At 43.1% G+C, this 14372-nt stretch overlaps 1 protein-coding gene across 4 annotated transcripts in view; it reads right to left on the bottom strand.

The window, feature by feature from the left end:
- KIT (KIT proto-oncogene receptor tyrosine kinase) overlaps positions 1-14372 on the bottom strand; it is an 83830-nt gene that overhangs the window by 68322 nt on the left and 1136 nt on the right. The gene's annotated exons all lie outside the window — the stretch shown is intronic.

A 14372-nucleotide genomic window follows, 5' to 3' on the forward strand; every position in this document is an offset into this window, starting at 1 on the left:
TTGTTTCTCTCTCTCTCTCTCTCTCTCTCTCTCTCTCTCTCTCCCCTTCCTCTCTGAAATCAATAAAAATACATATTTTAAAAAAGAGCAAATAAAATAGTGTCTTACAAGAACTACAAGATGTAAAGAGGGAAAAAATTAAATTCAAACAAATTACAAAGACATTAAAAGGATTTGGAAAAGTGATTGATATAGAAGACAGGCAAAGAAGATCTAACATACACATAATGGGAGTTCCTAAAGTCAACAAAGAATAGCAAAAGCTATACTACAAGAAAACTTTACTAGAAAAGAACACTTGAAATTAGATATTAAACTGGCACATCATGTCACTGGGGGGGGAAATCAACTCAGAGCAACCAATACTTTTATAAACCTACTGGACTTCAAAAGATGAAGGTAAAAAACATTCCTTTGGGTATCTGGGCAAACAAACCAAGTTAAATGTGAGGGAAAGAAAATCAGATTGTCAGCTGACTTTGACAACACTTTATGGCAAAAACCAATACAGTAAAATTATTAAAGAGACTTGAGCAAAGAAAAGATTGCAAGGATTTATCTATCAGTCAACCTAACTTTTAAGTATAAAGGCTATGGACAATTTGTTGTAAACATCTCTCTCTCTATATATATATGTGTGTGTGTGTGTGTGTGTGTGTGTGTGTTTATGTATATACACACATATATATAAATAAATAAAATAGAGAAACATGCTAATTAACTGTGACGCTGGTCGACTGGACAGGAGGAGGTTGCGCATGCAGCATCGGGGGTGGGGTGGGGTGGCAGGGGCCTCCACGTGCCCTTGGGGAGGGCCTGATCAGCAGTGGCAGTGGCAGCTGCTTCAAGGGCCAGAGAGGGAGGCAGGGCTGGACCAGCAGCAGCTGCGGCTGCTGCATGTCCCAGGGAGGGGGAGCGAGGCAGGGCCGGACAGGCATCTCGAGGGTGGGCGGTGCCCTAGTACAATTCATAAAATACATCCCAAGAGGGCTTCCTAAGACATCTGTTAGAGGATGTGCTTCAGAAAACCAAAATGTCAAGAACAAGACCTAAGGACTAGTGGCAAGGATTAAACATATATTCACCTGTAGAATGAAGATTAAATGGTGATAACAAAGAAATAGTAGAGCATGTGATTGCTATATAGGCTGATAAAGTAATTTTAGTACAGCTATCAGAAAAATTAGAGGAGGAAAGATTATGTACCTGAAAAACATAATATGCTTGCTGATTGCCTTATAGATAGTAACTGGGAGTAAAAGGATCTTTGAATCATAGCAAGGGGGAGAAAAGAGAGGAAAAACAAGCTACTACCTAATTTAAATGTTACTCAAGGTAGAAAACTAATAGAAAATAACCACCATCCTCCAAAGAGCAACCAAGGGTATTATATAAAGGTATCTATATAAAGTCAACCATTAGAACAAAATACAAATACAAATACAAAATACAAATCTAAGTCCGCAAGGTAAACAAAAAAGGGAAGGAGAGAAAAAAAACTGAATAGAACATACCATCTACTAAGTAGTCTTGTTTTTTAAAAAATCATGTATGTGATATGCAGAATCTAAAAAAACAAAACAAATCAGAAAAAGACCCATAGTACAGAGAATAAACTAATGGTTGCCAAATGGGGTGGGGTGTGGGAATGAGTAAAACTGTATTTATTTTAAAATGGTTAACTGGCCCTAGCTGGTTTGGCTCAGAGGATAGAGCATCAGACTGCGGACTGAAGGGTCCCAGGTTCAATTCCGGTCAAGGGCACATGCCTGGGTTGCGGGCTCGATCCCCAGTAGGGCGCGTGCAGGAGGCAGCCGATCAATGATTCTCTCTGATCATTGATGTTTCTCTCTCTCTCTCCCTCTCCCTCTTTGAAATCAATAAAAATATTTCTTTTAAAAAAAAGGTTAACTGTATGCTGTGTGAATAAAAAAATTTGTGATCAAAACTAAATCACCATTTTAAAGGAAATACAGAGAACAGGGAAATGGAATCAGCAGAATTCAGACTAAAAAACTGTACAGGACAAATAAGAAGTTTCTTCAATAAAAATAGGGAAATAGAACCTGTAAAGACAAAATGACTTAAAGGCCATATCAAGCAACTGCAATACGTGGATCTTTTTTGGATATATCAAATATTTATGTTTGTATATATTTTATATTTACTTTAATAGGGGAAATGTGTTGAATACTCAGTGACACTGTGGAGTTATACTGATTTGGGAGGGTGTGACATAAGCATTATCATTATTTTAGGGGTGGGAGTCTGTATTTTAGAGCTACATGCTGAAAATATTTACAGATAAAATTTGATGATGCTTGAGATATGCTTCAAAATAATGAGAGGATGAAAAAAAATGAGAGGATGAAGTAGACAGAGGTAAAGCACAAAGACTTGTTGTTGATCCAACTGGTGAAGCTGAATGATGAGTATATAAGGGTTTGTTGCACTATTCTCTATGTGTGAAATGTTCCCATCATAAATATATATATTTTTAAGTTAATGAGAAGTTCAATTCCTCTACCTTGAAAAATAATGCCCGGTAATAGGTTTTCAAACAACCAAGGGGATAGCCTAGAGAAGTTATAGGTCCCCTGCTTTTTTTTTTTTACATTCCCTAGTCTCAACTGATAGCAAACTTAAACAAAGCCTATTTAAATTTAGGCCCCCAAACGTCTCACCCCAAACAATAGGTGCTAACCAACGACTATCAATGATGATTACACTAGATTAAAACACACACACACACACAGACACACTCTGGCTTAGAAACACTAGAGCAGTGGTTCTCAACCTTCTGGCCCTTTAACCGTTTGACTGCTAAGGAGCGCTATCGCACTCTTCTTTATTTAAAACAAATTTATGTAAACAATTGGTATTTTTTAATTTTTGTTGTTGCAAAGCAATACAAGTGAGTTTATTGTATAAAAGTGTTTTACATTTTTTTCCCATACACGTGCAATTAGTGCCGCAGTTTTGGCATATGTCCGAAAAAATACGTCAGCAGCCAAACGGTTAAATACAGTTCATGTTGGGACCCAACCATAAAATTATTTTCGTTGCTACTTCATAACTGTAATGTTGCTACTGTTATGAATCGTAATGTAAATATCTGATATGCAGGATGGTCTTAGGTGACGGGGTCGCGACCCATAGGTTGAGAACCGCTGCACTAGAGCCTTTCCTCAACCCTAGAGCAAGTACTTTCAAGCAACTGATGTTATTTCTTAAGCAGCCCTTAATGTATAACTAAAGCTGGTAGCTTCATCAACATCCTTAATTGACATCATCCCTTGCAGCTGAGGAATCCACCTTACTGCCTTCTTTCAAGCTATCCTGAATGTTCTTTGAAACTGACGCAATACCAGGAATTCATCGAGGGGTTCACAAATACTTACTGAAGCATCAAGGGGGCTATAGCAGCGAGCACACCAGGCAAACATCCTTGTCCTCTTGGGGCTTATGGTTTAGTGAATTCCCTTCCTTTCATGAGCCCAGGCCCACAAAGAGCCCAGAAAGGGGGGAAATAGAAGGTCTAGGGCAGTGGTTCTCAGTTCCTTCCTAACAGTACTAAAGGCAGCAAGAGTCCTAACTGCATGCCCAACAATTGACAGACAAGGACCTTTCCAGTCCTGAGTAATTCAAGTGTCAACTGTTATTTGGGGAGTCAGTCCTTGATTTGAAACTGAAGAGCTTATCATCATGGGCCCCACAAAGGCTACCCTGAAGCTAAAATGGAAAAAGTCAGATGACGTCAACCTGGGCCAGCTGGTGACAGAGGAGAGGTGACACGTGACGCAGAGTGTGACTGGCGGTGGCTGAATGTCACTGTGTCAGACACAAAGTGCCATGGGTTGAACCCATTATGAAAACTAAAGATGGTCAGATATGAACAAGACGAAGATGAAACCATTTAAAAAGGAGGTGCAGACCCTCCGGCCCTTGGAGACATACTGAAGAGCATGCAGCCTGGACCCCTGAAGCACCTCTCTCAGCTGGGAAAAGGCGTTCTGGTATTTTCTGAGGAAAATGGTTCCAAACACACCACTCGGGCACATGACATTCCAGGCTCCCTGACGTCCTGAACGTGAAGACACCTGTTTGTGCTCCCACTGCACACACTGCGCAACCCCCTCTGGGGGGCCCTCCATCAGAACACCTGCTCAAGGAGCTGCAAAGGCTGGAGCAGGACAGCTGAGCAGAGGGAGAATGCTCAGCCTTTCCCAGGGCAGGACCAGTTGGAAGAGAGACTTAAACCTCAAAAGGCTCCTGCTGAGTCCCTGCCCATCTCTCTCCCGTCCCTGTTGCTCCTGGTTTGCCTTCTCTGGCCCTTCTTTCCCATCTTGAACCCAGTCCCTCCTGAGCCTGAGAAACCTAGCCGTTCTCAGCTCCCTTCCTTCATTAACCATAATACAGAACTGAAATAAAGCTAAATTAAGCTGCTTTCTATGAGATCCTAGCCCAGCGGTTCTCAACCTGTGGGCCGCAACCCCTTTGGCGGTCGAACGACCCTTTCACAGGGGTCGCCTAAGACCATCCTGCATATCAGATATATACATTACGATTCTTAACAGTAGCGACATTACAGTTATGAAGTAGCAACGAAAATAATTTTATGGTTGGGTCACAACATGAGGAACTGTACTTAAAGGGCCAGAAGGTTGAGAACCACTGCCCTAGACCTTCTATTTCCCCCCTTTCTGGGCTCTTTGTGGGCCTGGGCTCATGAAAGGAAGGGAATTCACTAAACCATAAGCCCCAAGAGGACAAGGATGTTTGCCTGGTGTGCTCGCTGCTATAGCCCCCTTGATGCTTCAGTAAGTATTTGTGAACCCCTCGATGAATTCCTGGTATTGGGTCAGTTTCAGAGAGACAAGAAGGGACCACAGAGTGAAGCTGTGAATCACTACAGATGCATGGCCAGCGCTGCTCCAGGTCTCTGGTAAGGACACAGGGAAGCTGGGGGCCTGTCTTGGGGGCCCTGCCTTGGGCTTGCCTCACCTGATGGCAGGCACACTTCCCCATCCAGACGTCCACTCCTGGGCCAGCCTCTCTGTAGAAGGCAGTCATTCTGAAACTGAGGTGATCGTTCTAAATAATGTCCCTTCAAAATGCTGGCATGTAAATTAGGCTACACATTCCAAACTACTGAAAAAATGCATAAGCCCTTCTACATATGCTACTTTATTTTAAAAAGCAGGAGGGGGGGGGTGGTTCTTTTTTATGAAACTCATGCATTTTAGTCAAGCTAAAAATGTGTCTATTTCCCTGCAGTAAATATACCAACTACACTAATATAAGTAGAAAAACATTTAAACATCCCAATTAACCATTTTCAAGTGGCTATCCTAAAGACATATTTTGGATTAAGAAGCCTGCTTTAATTTAACGACAAAAAAGCCTAAAGGCAGACCCGTGTGGCTTTACCAGGCCATTTCTTAAAGTGAAAATCTTCCCCAGGTACATATTCAACATCAGCTATTAAAAAAGAGAGAGAGAGAAATCTACATTGCGAAAATTACACTGGAAACACATCTAAAACATTTTACAAGCTGAAAATTATTATCACTCTACAAGTACCCATAGTCTTTCAAAATGGACTACTCCTCAACTTTTTTAAAACATTAAGCCTTGTTTTCTTAAAAACACTCACTAGCCCTAGCCGGTTTGGCTCAGTGGACAGAGTGTCGGCCTACGGACTGAAGGGTCCTGGGTTCAATTCCAGACAAGGGCACATTCGTGGGTTTCGGAGTTGGTCCCCAGTAGGAGGCCTGCAGGAGGCAGTCCATCAATGATTCTCTCTCATCATTGATGTTTCTATCTCTCCTCTTCCCTTCCTCTCTGAAACCAATAAAAAATATATTTAAAAAAAAAACACACTCACTAGCCAAATAACAAATAAATAATGCCACCATCCACCTATCACAATTTTAAAATCCACCAGTTTTCCCCAGAAGCCAAATCTATGTTAGATCCTTATCTATAAATACTTCCTTACAATAAAGAGACACCAAATCATTTCCAAAGTTCTTTGTGATAACACCTCCATTGTTCTACCTCTGCTTAAGGCTCTATAACGGCCATTATATGTAAATTACTGGCAGCCCTGGGTTGTTTGAAGTTTTAACACCCTCTGACATAACCTGACTCACCTGGGGTAAACCCAAAGGCAGCTAGCTGGATGGCTCACCTCACTAAAATATTAGAAAAGGAGTAAGAGGTTCTCCTCAGTTCATTTTCCTTATTATTTTTCCCCCTTGATTGTGAGCAAGGCTTTCCTTGGCAAGTGTCATCACTCACACCTTTTCCTGAAATGATAGGCTTGTGCCTCCCTAGCCTCTTAGCTGTGAACAGTAACCAGTGTCCCTAATTACTTCCTAATGCAAGCCTTTGTGAACCCAGGATAGGGTCCTTAAGATATCCTAAACCACACAGGGCCTTTATCAAGGGTTGGGGGTTTTGCTTGTTGCTGGCTTAGTTTGGGTGGAGGGGTGGGGGGAAGGTTGTGTGTGTGTGTGTGTATTTAGCAAATGAATTTATGCAGCCTGCTACATACCCCGCTTATCATTTATCTAAATATTTAAAATCTGTTAATAAGTAGAGTCAAAGATCATCTATTGCAGTGGTTCTCAACCTTGTTATGAGGTGAGGCCACAACATTAGTAACAAAGAAACAGAATTTCCGGAGGATGAGGCCCAGAAATCAGGATTTTAAAAAGATTCCCAGGTGATTCTAATGTGCAGCCAAGGTTGAGAACCACTGATCTATTGCCACTATCAGATGTTGAATCTACAAAACCTGTTATTTCAGCTGGGAGTGAAGGGGTAGGCACGGTGGGCACTGTAATTCGCCCTAAACTTCAAAGTAACACAAAGTACATATTCTGGAACCTGCTCTGGATTTGAATTGAGCATATAATCTAGGTAAAATATGCAAAAGTATGATCTTTTAAAGTTGTTTCTGAGTAAGCTACCAATTGACCACATTACTACAACAAATTGCATCACAGATGGCAACCCTTCTAATCGAAGAATTTTCCTTTAAAAAATCTTGTCTTCTGGGGCAGTTTAAACTACTCGCATTTTGTCCCATTCTTCACTCACATACTACAAATATTTGAAGACTGTCATTCACTAAACCTTCCTTCACCTTATCTACTCCAGGCTTAATAAATCCAATTTCTTTAAGTTGCCTTCAAAGGCAACTATTTCCCAAAGCTTTAATTAACTCTATGTCCTGTTCCATATCCAGAATGTCCATTTTATTATCTGAGGAAACCTATAAACATACTTTTTAAATGGCCTAACGCAGAGAATACAGGCAGGGTTGTATCTTCCTGATATGTATTCTTTTCATGAAAATTTACTTTTTATTATATGACTGCTGCACAACACACAATTCTTTTGTTCCTTTTCTTTTATTTTTTAACATACAATTCTTTATAATCCCTAAATCCTTCCAGAAAGCCATGTTCCATACCTCTGGGGTTTAGCTTTTATTTTTTCATGGACCCGGCCCTAGGAAGAATTTCACGCATGTCTACCACCTGCAGAACTGCGTGTCAAGCCCATGCAGCCTGTAAATAACCAATGAAAAAACAGCAGAGTCCAACATCAAACCCTTCCACCACCACAGGGCTGCTCCCTCCTCCTGTTTTTTGTTTGTTTGTTTGTTTCCATTAATTCCACCTCACCACCAGCTCTCCCAGTTATCCACCCTGCAATAACTCCCGTTCCCCTTCCCTTGATCTCTTTAGTCACTAAAGTTTAGTGCCTGACACATCCAAGGTGCCTGTACTATGCCAACTGAATTAAGTCTGCCACCTTTATCTTTCTCCCATCTCTTATGTGCTCTCTCCTTTCCAGGGCCCGCACCCTCACACCCAGGCCCTCACTCCTTCATCTAAAGCAGCGGTTCTCAACCTGTGGGCCGCGACCCCTTTGGTGGGGGGGGGTTGAACGACCCTTTCACAGGGGTCGCCTAAGACCATCGGAAAACACATATACAATTACATATTGTTTTTGTGATTAATCACTATGCTTTAATGATGTTCAATTTGTAACAATGAAATTGGGGGTCACCACAACATGAGGAACTGTATTAAAGGGTCACAGCATTAGGACGGTTGAGAACCACTGATCTAAAGAGTCTGGTCATCCCTGGGCCCAGTTCCCCACCAACTCATTGCCTCGGCCATGAGCTCCACCACCCTAAAAGAGGCCCCTCAGAAAAGAAACTCTTCCTTAGGTATTTGTACGTTCCAGTTCACAGCAGCATTATTCATTATAGCCAAAAGGGGGAGGCAACCAAGTGTCCCTTGGTGGATGAATGGATAAAATGGGATATGTACATACACATACATCTACATACAGCAGGCTACAACATGGATGAACCATGAGGACATTATACTAAGTCAGCGATTTTCAAGCTTTTTCATCTCATGGTACACAAATTACTAAAATTCTGCGGCACACCAAAAAACACATTTTTTTGCCAATCTGATAAAAAAGGGGGGGAGTATAATTTTGATTTATTCACACCGGATGGCTTTTGTTGTGTTAGATGTTGTCATTTTTTTTTTTTTTTTGACAACCTAAGGAAAAAGAGGTCAGTGCCCCTGACTAGTCAGGTATTGCATATTTTAAAAATTCTTGCGGCACACCAGCGTGCCTCTTGCGGCATACCAATTGAAAATCACTGTGCTAAGTGCAATAAGCCAGTCCCCAAGACAAATACTGAATGATTCCACTTGTATGAGGTTCCTAGAGTATCCAAATTCACAGACAGAAAGTAGAATGATGCTTGCCAGGGGCTGGGGGAGGGAGAGAACAGGGAGTAATGGGTACAGAGTTTCAGTTTTGCAAGCTGAAGCGTTCCAGAGACTGGCTGCACAACTATGTGAATGTGCTTAACACTACTGAGCAGGACACCTAGAAATGATTAAGATGGTAAGCTTTATATTATGTGTATTTTACTAAAATTTAAACACACATCTCTTCCTTAGTCTCAGCTGCCCACTGGGGGTGTCCAAGTTTCCGGAACATTTTCGGAGAGGGCTTACCTGGACGGAATGATGGAGCGAGCAGCCCGGTACCAAATAACACAGGCCGAGGATCACTACTGAGTCACCTCCACCCTGGCCTGGACCTCAAACCTTGTTTTAGAATCTGGACCGAACTCAACACTAAATGTTCCCTGAAGCTAAACCAGAGTCTACCCCTCCAACTCCTACCCCAACCATCACACGTAGAGAAAGACTGGACAAGCCGCAAATAAGATCTTAATGTCTTGCTCTCTCTTTCTGTAGCTTTTTCCAATTGAAGCCTCAACTACAGATCTCTGCCCTCTCTCTTTTAAGGTTTAGAAATTAATCTCAAATGTTATCTCCCACATGGACACTTTTACTGATCCCTGATCTCTAGCACCCACTCACCAAGACAGAAACACCTCCCCTCTTAAATCTTGCCCAAGCACTTTGCACTTGTTTGTATTTTATTTTATTATTTTTTTCATTAACATGGTTTTAATGTTGACATTATTGCAGGAGTCCTCCTCCCTGCCGTGGCTCACCTCCCCCTTTCCCTGCCTCCCCCTTCCTTCCACTTCTTAAGACACCAGTTCTACTTTGAATCATGGCTGTGTTCTTACCTGTCCCTCTCCAGCCCCTAGCCAGTCCCGGGAGTCCCTGCAAGGACTAAGGCATAGAGACTGATAAATCTTTGTTAAACGGAATCCGAAATGTTTACTGAGCATTTATTGCATTCAAAGTGCTCTGCACGTGCTGGAGAAGCGGAGAGATGTTAAACCAATATTTACTGAGAACCACTCAGTGTCCAGCCTGGAGCAACGGACAAGTTCAGCGTGGCCCCTCACTCCTAGGGAAGGCAGTCACAGAAAAGCCAACCTCAAGGAGCTTTCAAGGTTAATAGGGCTCCTGGAACCCAGGAAAGCTACACTTACTCATTCACCTTGAGAAAATGGCCATTTACAGACCTTTCCCCTCCTAAACTCTTATCTAGTAATCTGTATCCCCTTTTCATGGAAAGCAGGTCAAATAAGGTTAAATAAAAAGCGAGGGAGAGAAGTATGCATTACCACGAACTACCGGCTTAAAAAAAAAAAATCAACCAAACAAAAATCTAGACATTAAATGTGTATCCTTCATTTTAATACCAAAACATACTTCTAGATAATCTGGTTTTAAACCATTTCCATTTTTTTATAAGAGGTGAAGCTGAGAGAGGAACATAAAATCAGCCTCACGGTGCAGTACCGTGCGGTCCCTGCGAGGGACACTGTGCTACGCCCGTATGTGCGTAACTGGTCTACTCCTTTCAGTAGCCCGGTGCCACCATGCCCATTTTACAGATCACACACCCGGCAAGGGGTGGAACTGCATAAAATCCCAGGTTGTCAATTTCAGAGGCCAAGCTGTTAACTAACTCTAATGCCACTGGCCCTACATATCAACTCAACTTAAACTTTAAAATTTGCAAAACTGTTGAAAATCAAGCTGACAGAAAGGTAGGAAATGGAAGAGATCTAACAAAACTGTGTCATAACCAAAATGTAAGCATAAGATGAATGGAAAAAATCACCAGGTATAAATGTTTTCATTGGAGAAATCTTCTGGTTCCCCGACCCCGAGATCTGTTCAATCTCTAAAACTAGTGCTTCCCAACTGTTATGTCAAAAGCTGTATAAAACTCAAGGCAAAAATTAAAGTTTGTTCCGTTTTATAAGCTGTTAAGTTAGTACTTATTGGTACCTGCGTACGAGGATTATAAAGAGAAGCAGTCAAATTCTACATACTAGCGGAGTTTACGCATGTGTTAGGTGCCTATCCTCTCCCAGATCCTGTGCCAAGAATCTTTACAACAATCTTTCTACTCTTCAGGGCAATCATATTAGTGAAGACATTATTCCCATCTTAGGGATAATAATAATTCCTATTTTGCAGATAATTATGGCTGACACATATTAAGGTTGTACTATGAGCCTGCCGGGCAACACCATTCTAAAAACTTTATACGTAGCAACACATTTCTGGCACAGAGAGGTTAAGTAACTTTCCCAAAGTCACACAGCTAAAAAACTAGGATGAAAAAGTGAAGTTCACCAGGTTAAGCAACTTGTTCTATAGCTACAAAACTGGCAGCTGCAGAGCCAGCAGACTAATTCAAAGTTGTTTCACTCCTCGGGCCTGTGCTCCTTCTACTAGGGAGCTGTGTGGTACCCCTGGGCTTACCAGGGCCCAAGCTAAATGCCTTAACGCCCAAGGACTGGCAGATAAGAGCGGTACTGCCTAGAGCAGTGGTCGGCAAACTCATTAGTCAACAGAGCCAAATATCAACAGTACTTCTTCAAAATAGACTCGCCCAGGCCGAAAACTGACTTCTGCGCATGGGCCACGAAGTTTCAACCGCACTGTACGCGTGCCCGCACGTGGTATTTTTTTTTTAATATATTTTATTGATTTTTTACACAGAGGAAGGAAGAGAGATAGAGAGTTAGAAACATCGATGACAGACTACATGCCTCGTTAGCAGCAGCCGGCCGCAAGTTCGACATGCCTGAGCAACCTGAAGAGCACAGGTCTTATCTAAAGGGGCAGTTTTCAATTCTTCAAGAGATTTGGATATAAATTCTCCATATTTTTTTAATATTGCCTCAATGTTTTCTTAAAAAGCATCATGTAGGCCAAACAAAACATGTCCATGGGCTATCAGCTTACAACTTCTCTTTATTTATTAAGAGTCTAAAGTCCAAAGATGAGCTGTCTCATGTCCAAAGTATCAGAAATCAGAGGGGCTAAGCCAGGCTTACAAGTGCCCTCTCCTTTCAACAATGATTTATCCTACAAACCTTGACCTGCGGTAACTCCCTTGTAGGCCCCTCCCCACTCTGGATTTGCAGCCATGAAAAAAAAAAAATCCAAGTTACAGAGATTGCATATGAAATTTTTTTTTGCTTAAGATTCCTCCAAATGTCTTTCAATTCCTTTTTGTAAAAGTTACCACACACGAATACAACAAAATAAAGCACTTCCATGTCCTAACCTATCGATTGTTAAAACCAAATTCATCCTGGAGAGAATTCACTGCCTTTGAGGGGTCCCCACACTGCAGGCCAGCTTCAAGAGCCCCATTTAGGAACACTGCAGCTCATTTCCTGCTGTCCTTCCTTAATCAGCTGGGGGAAGACTTGAGGAAATGAGTCAAAATCCTACGAGCAACTTCTAGTGGCTGTCAACAACAGCAGCAAAATCCATCACCACAACAACATCTGTACATGAACGTGCTCCGAGGGAAGCCACAAAACACTTGGCAGCTTCCCCCACAGAATTTGTTAGAGAATAAAAGCTATGAGTGGTGGTAGCCTGCCCTTACAGCTCGTCTTGCTCATTGCCGTTATCCCTGACTGAGGGTTTTCCTTTTCACAAGTATGCCGCAAGTTTAGAACGCTAAGACCATTTTTGTTTTTTGGAATGGGGGATGGAAAACTGTTCAAACTGATGCCATCAGTTTAGTGACAGCTTATCTTCCTTTCTGAGGGACTAACCACAGGCCTCAGTGCTGATTATCTGGGGAACTGACTGATCCCCAGCCAGTTCCTCCGGCTGTAAAATGGTAGGGATGATGCCTCTTGGGCTTGTTGTTGAGAGGACTGGAGATGTCAGGAAAGGCCCCAGTACGGAGCTGGGCACACCGTTTCCAACCGTAGATCAACAACGATGTACCATACGCTTAAAGTGAATTCCAGACGCCACCGAAAAAGTGTACTAATGACAGGGCATACATGCTTTATAAAACCATAAGAACAAATGTGTGGGTGACTGGGAAAGGCCGGAGTGGGGATAGATGACTTATTTGGTTCCCTTTATAAGGCCATCATATTATTCCCAACAGGATAATCATCCAGAATGTGTGCAGCTGCTGGGGATGATCTATAGTCTTACACCTGCAGGAGCGGAGGGAGGGGAAGGCATGATTCACTACTCCTTGCAGGTTCACCCTGCTGGGCACAAGAGTTGTAAATACTTGAGGGAGCGGAGAGGATGAAGGGTCCTGTGGAGTTTGGCACCTCAAAGCAAAACTGTAGATGGGCACATGTGGACTGAGGAGAGGGCAGCACAAGCCACATGTCCCTGCTGCTTTAGCCAGAGGTAGACTAGGAGGACACCACCAAATGGTCCCTGTGACCAGGAGAGGCAGAGGAATTTCAGGGATGCACAAAGGAATCAGGGAAAGGGGTCAGAAAAGGTGTAGAGTCTACCCAGAGAACCCGGGAAGAGGAGAATTCCAGACCCAAAAAATCCTTTGGGATGTGGCTGCCTCCCTGTCCTCTGAGGGCTCCCCAGAATTGAAGCAACCTGCCAAGGGCACACAGCCAATACCTCTCCGAGAAAAGAAAAACCAGAGGGCAGCAGAAGGCTTTGTCACTACACCACACGGCCCCCGCCTCCTTCCCCAAAGCCAGACCTTAAAATTCCCTTTGCCAAAATCTATTGGATGGCGCAGGCTAATTATGAGGAAGAAGGAAGCAATTAATTCATTTCGTTTTTTTAAAAAGGGAACTATTCTGTGTGGTTTGTCTTTCTAGTGCCCTCCTGGTGGTTCAATTCACGTATCTTAACTGAAATTTAAAATGCCAAGGCACAAAGATGTCAGGACCAAACGTGCCATTTGAAGCTTAGGCGGTCAAATCCCTCAGGAATCTGAGCACTGGCTCCGGATCCCTCCGACCTCACCAGGGTCCAGAGGCAAGGCCTCTTCCCCCACAGGAAAGCCCTCACAATGCCTTCTTGCAAGATCGGGAAGCGGGAGGCTGCATCTTGAGACTTTATGGGAAAACTGAGCAGCAGTCCAGGGAGCCCCACCATAGTTCACAGCGATGCTTCCTTTGGAGCCCTTGAATTCCAGCTCAGACTCACTTTCTAACCTTACATCATCAGAGTAGCCTTCACGTTAAAAAAAAAAGTGACCTGGGAAAGAGCGGGTCTTCCTGGGGTTGGCAGGGCGACCTGCACTGACTCACGCACCAGCGACACCCAGGAAAAGGGGAATAGGGGGCAGGAATCTCCTTGAGGGCTCCCAAGAGCCTGCCAATCCTTCTCCTCCACCTTAACACCCAAGTTCTCAAGCGAATATAACCGGATTTTCACAACAGCTTTAACATCCAAAATTTGCTCAAAGTTCCACTCCACCTCCCACCCCCACCCCTGACCTCAAGCGGCTCTTAAGTATAGGTATCACGTGGAGGGGGGGGGGGGGGGGGGGGGGCAAAATCCCCAAACAAAACGGACCTACAATTACAGGTCGCAGACACCGATTCGAGGGGCTCGCAGAGCCCCGCCCGCCTGGCCTGA

The sequence above is a fragment of the Myotis davidii genome, unplaced genomic scaffold (genome assembly GCF_000327345.1).
Source record: "Myotis davidii unplaced genomic scaffold, ASM32734v1 scaffold173, whole genome shotgun sequence".
Taxonomy (NCBI): Eukaryota; Metazoa; Chordata; class Mammalia; order Chiroptera; family Vespertilionidae; genus Myotis; species Myotis davidii.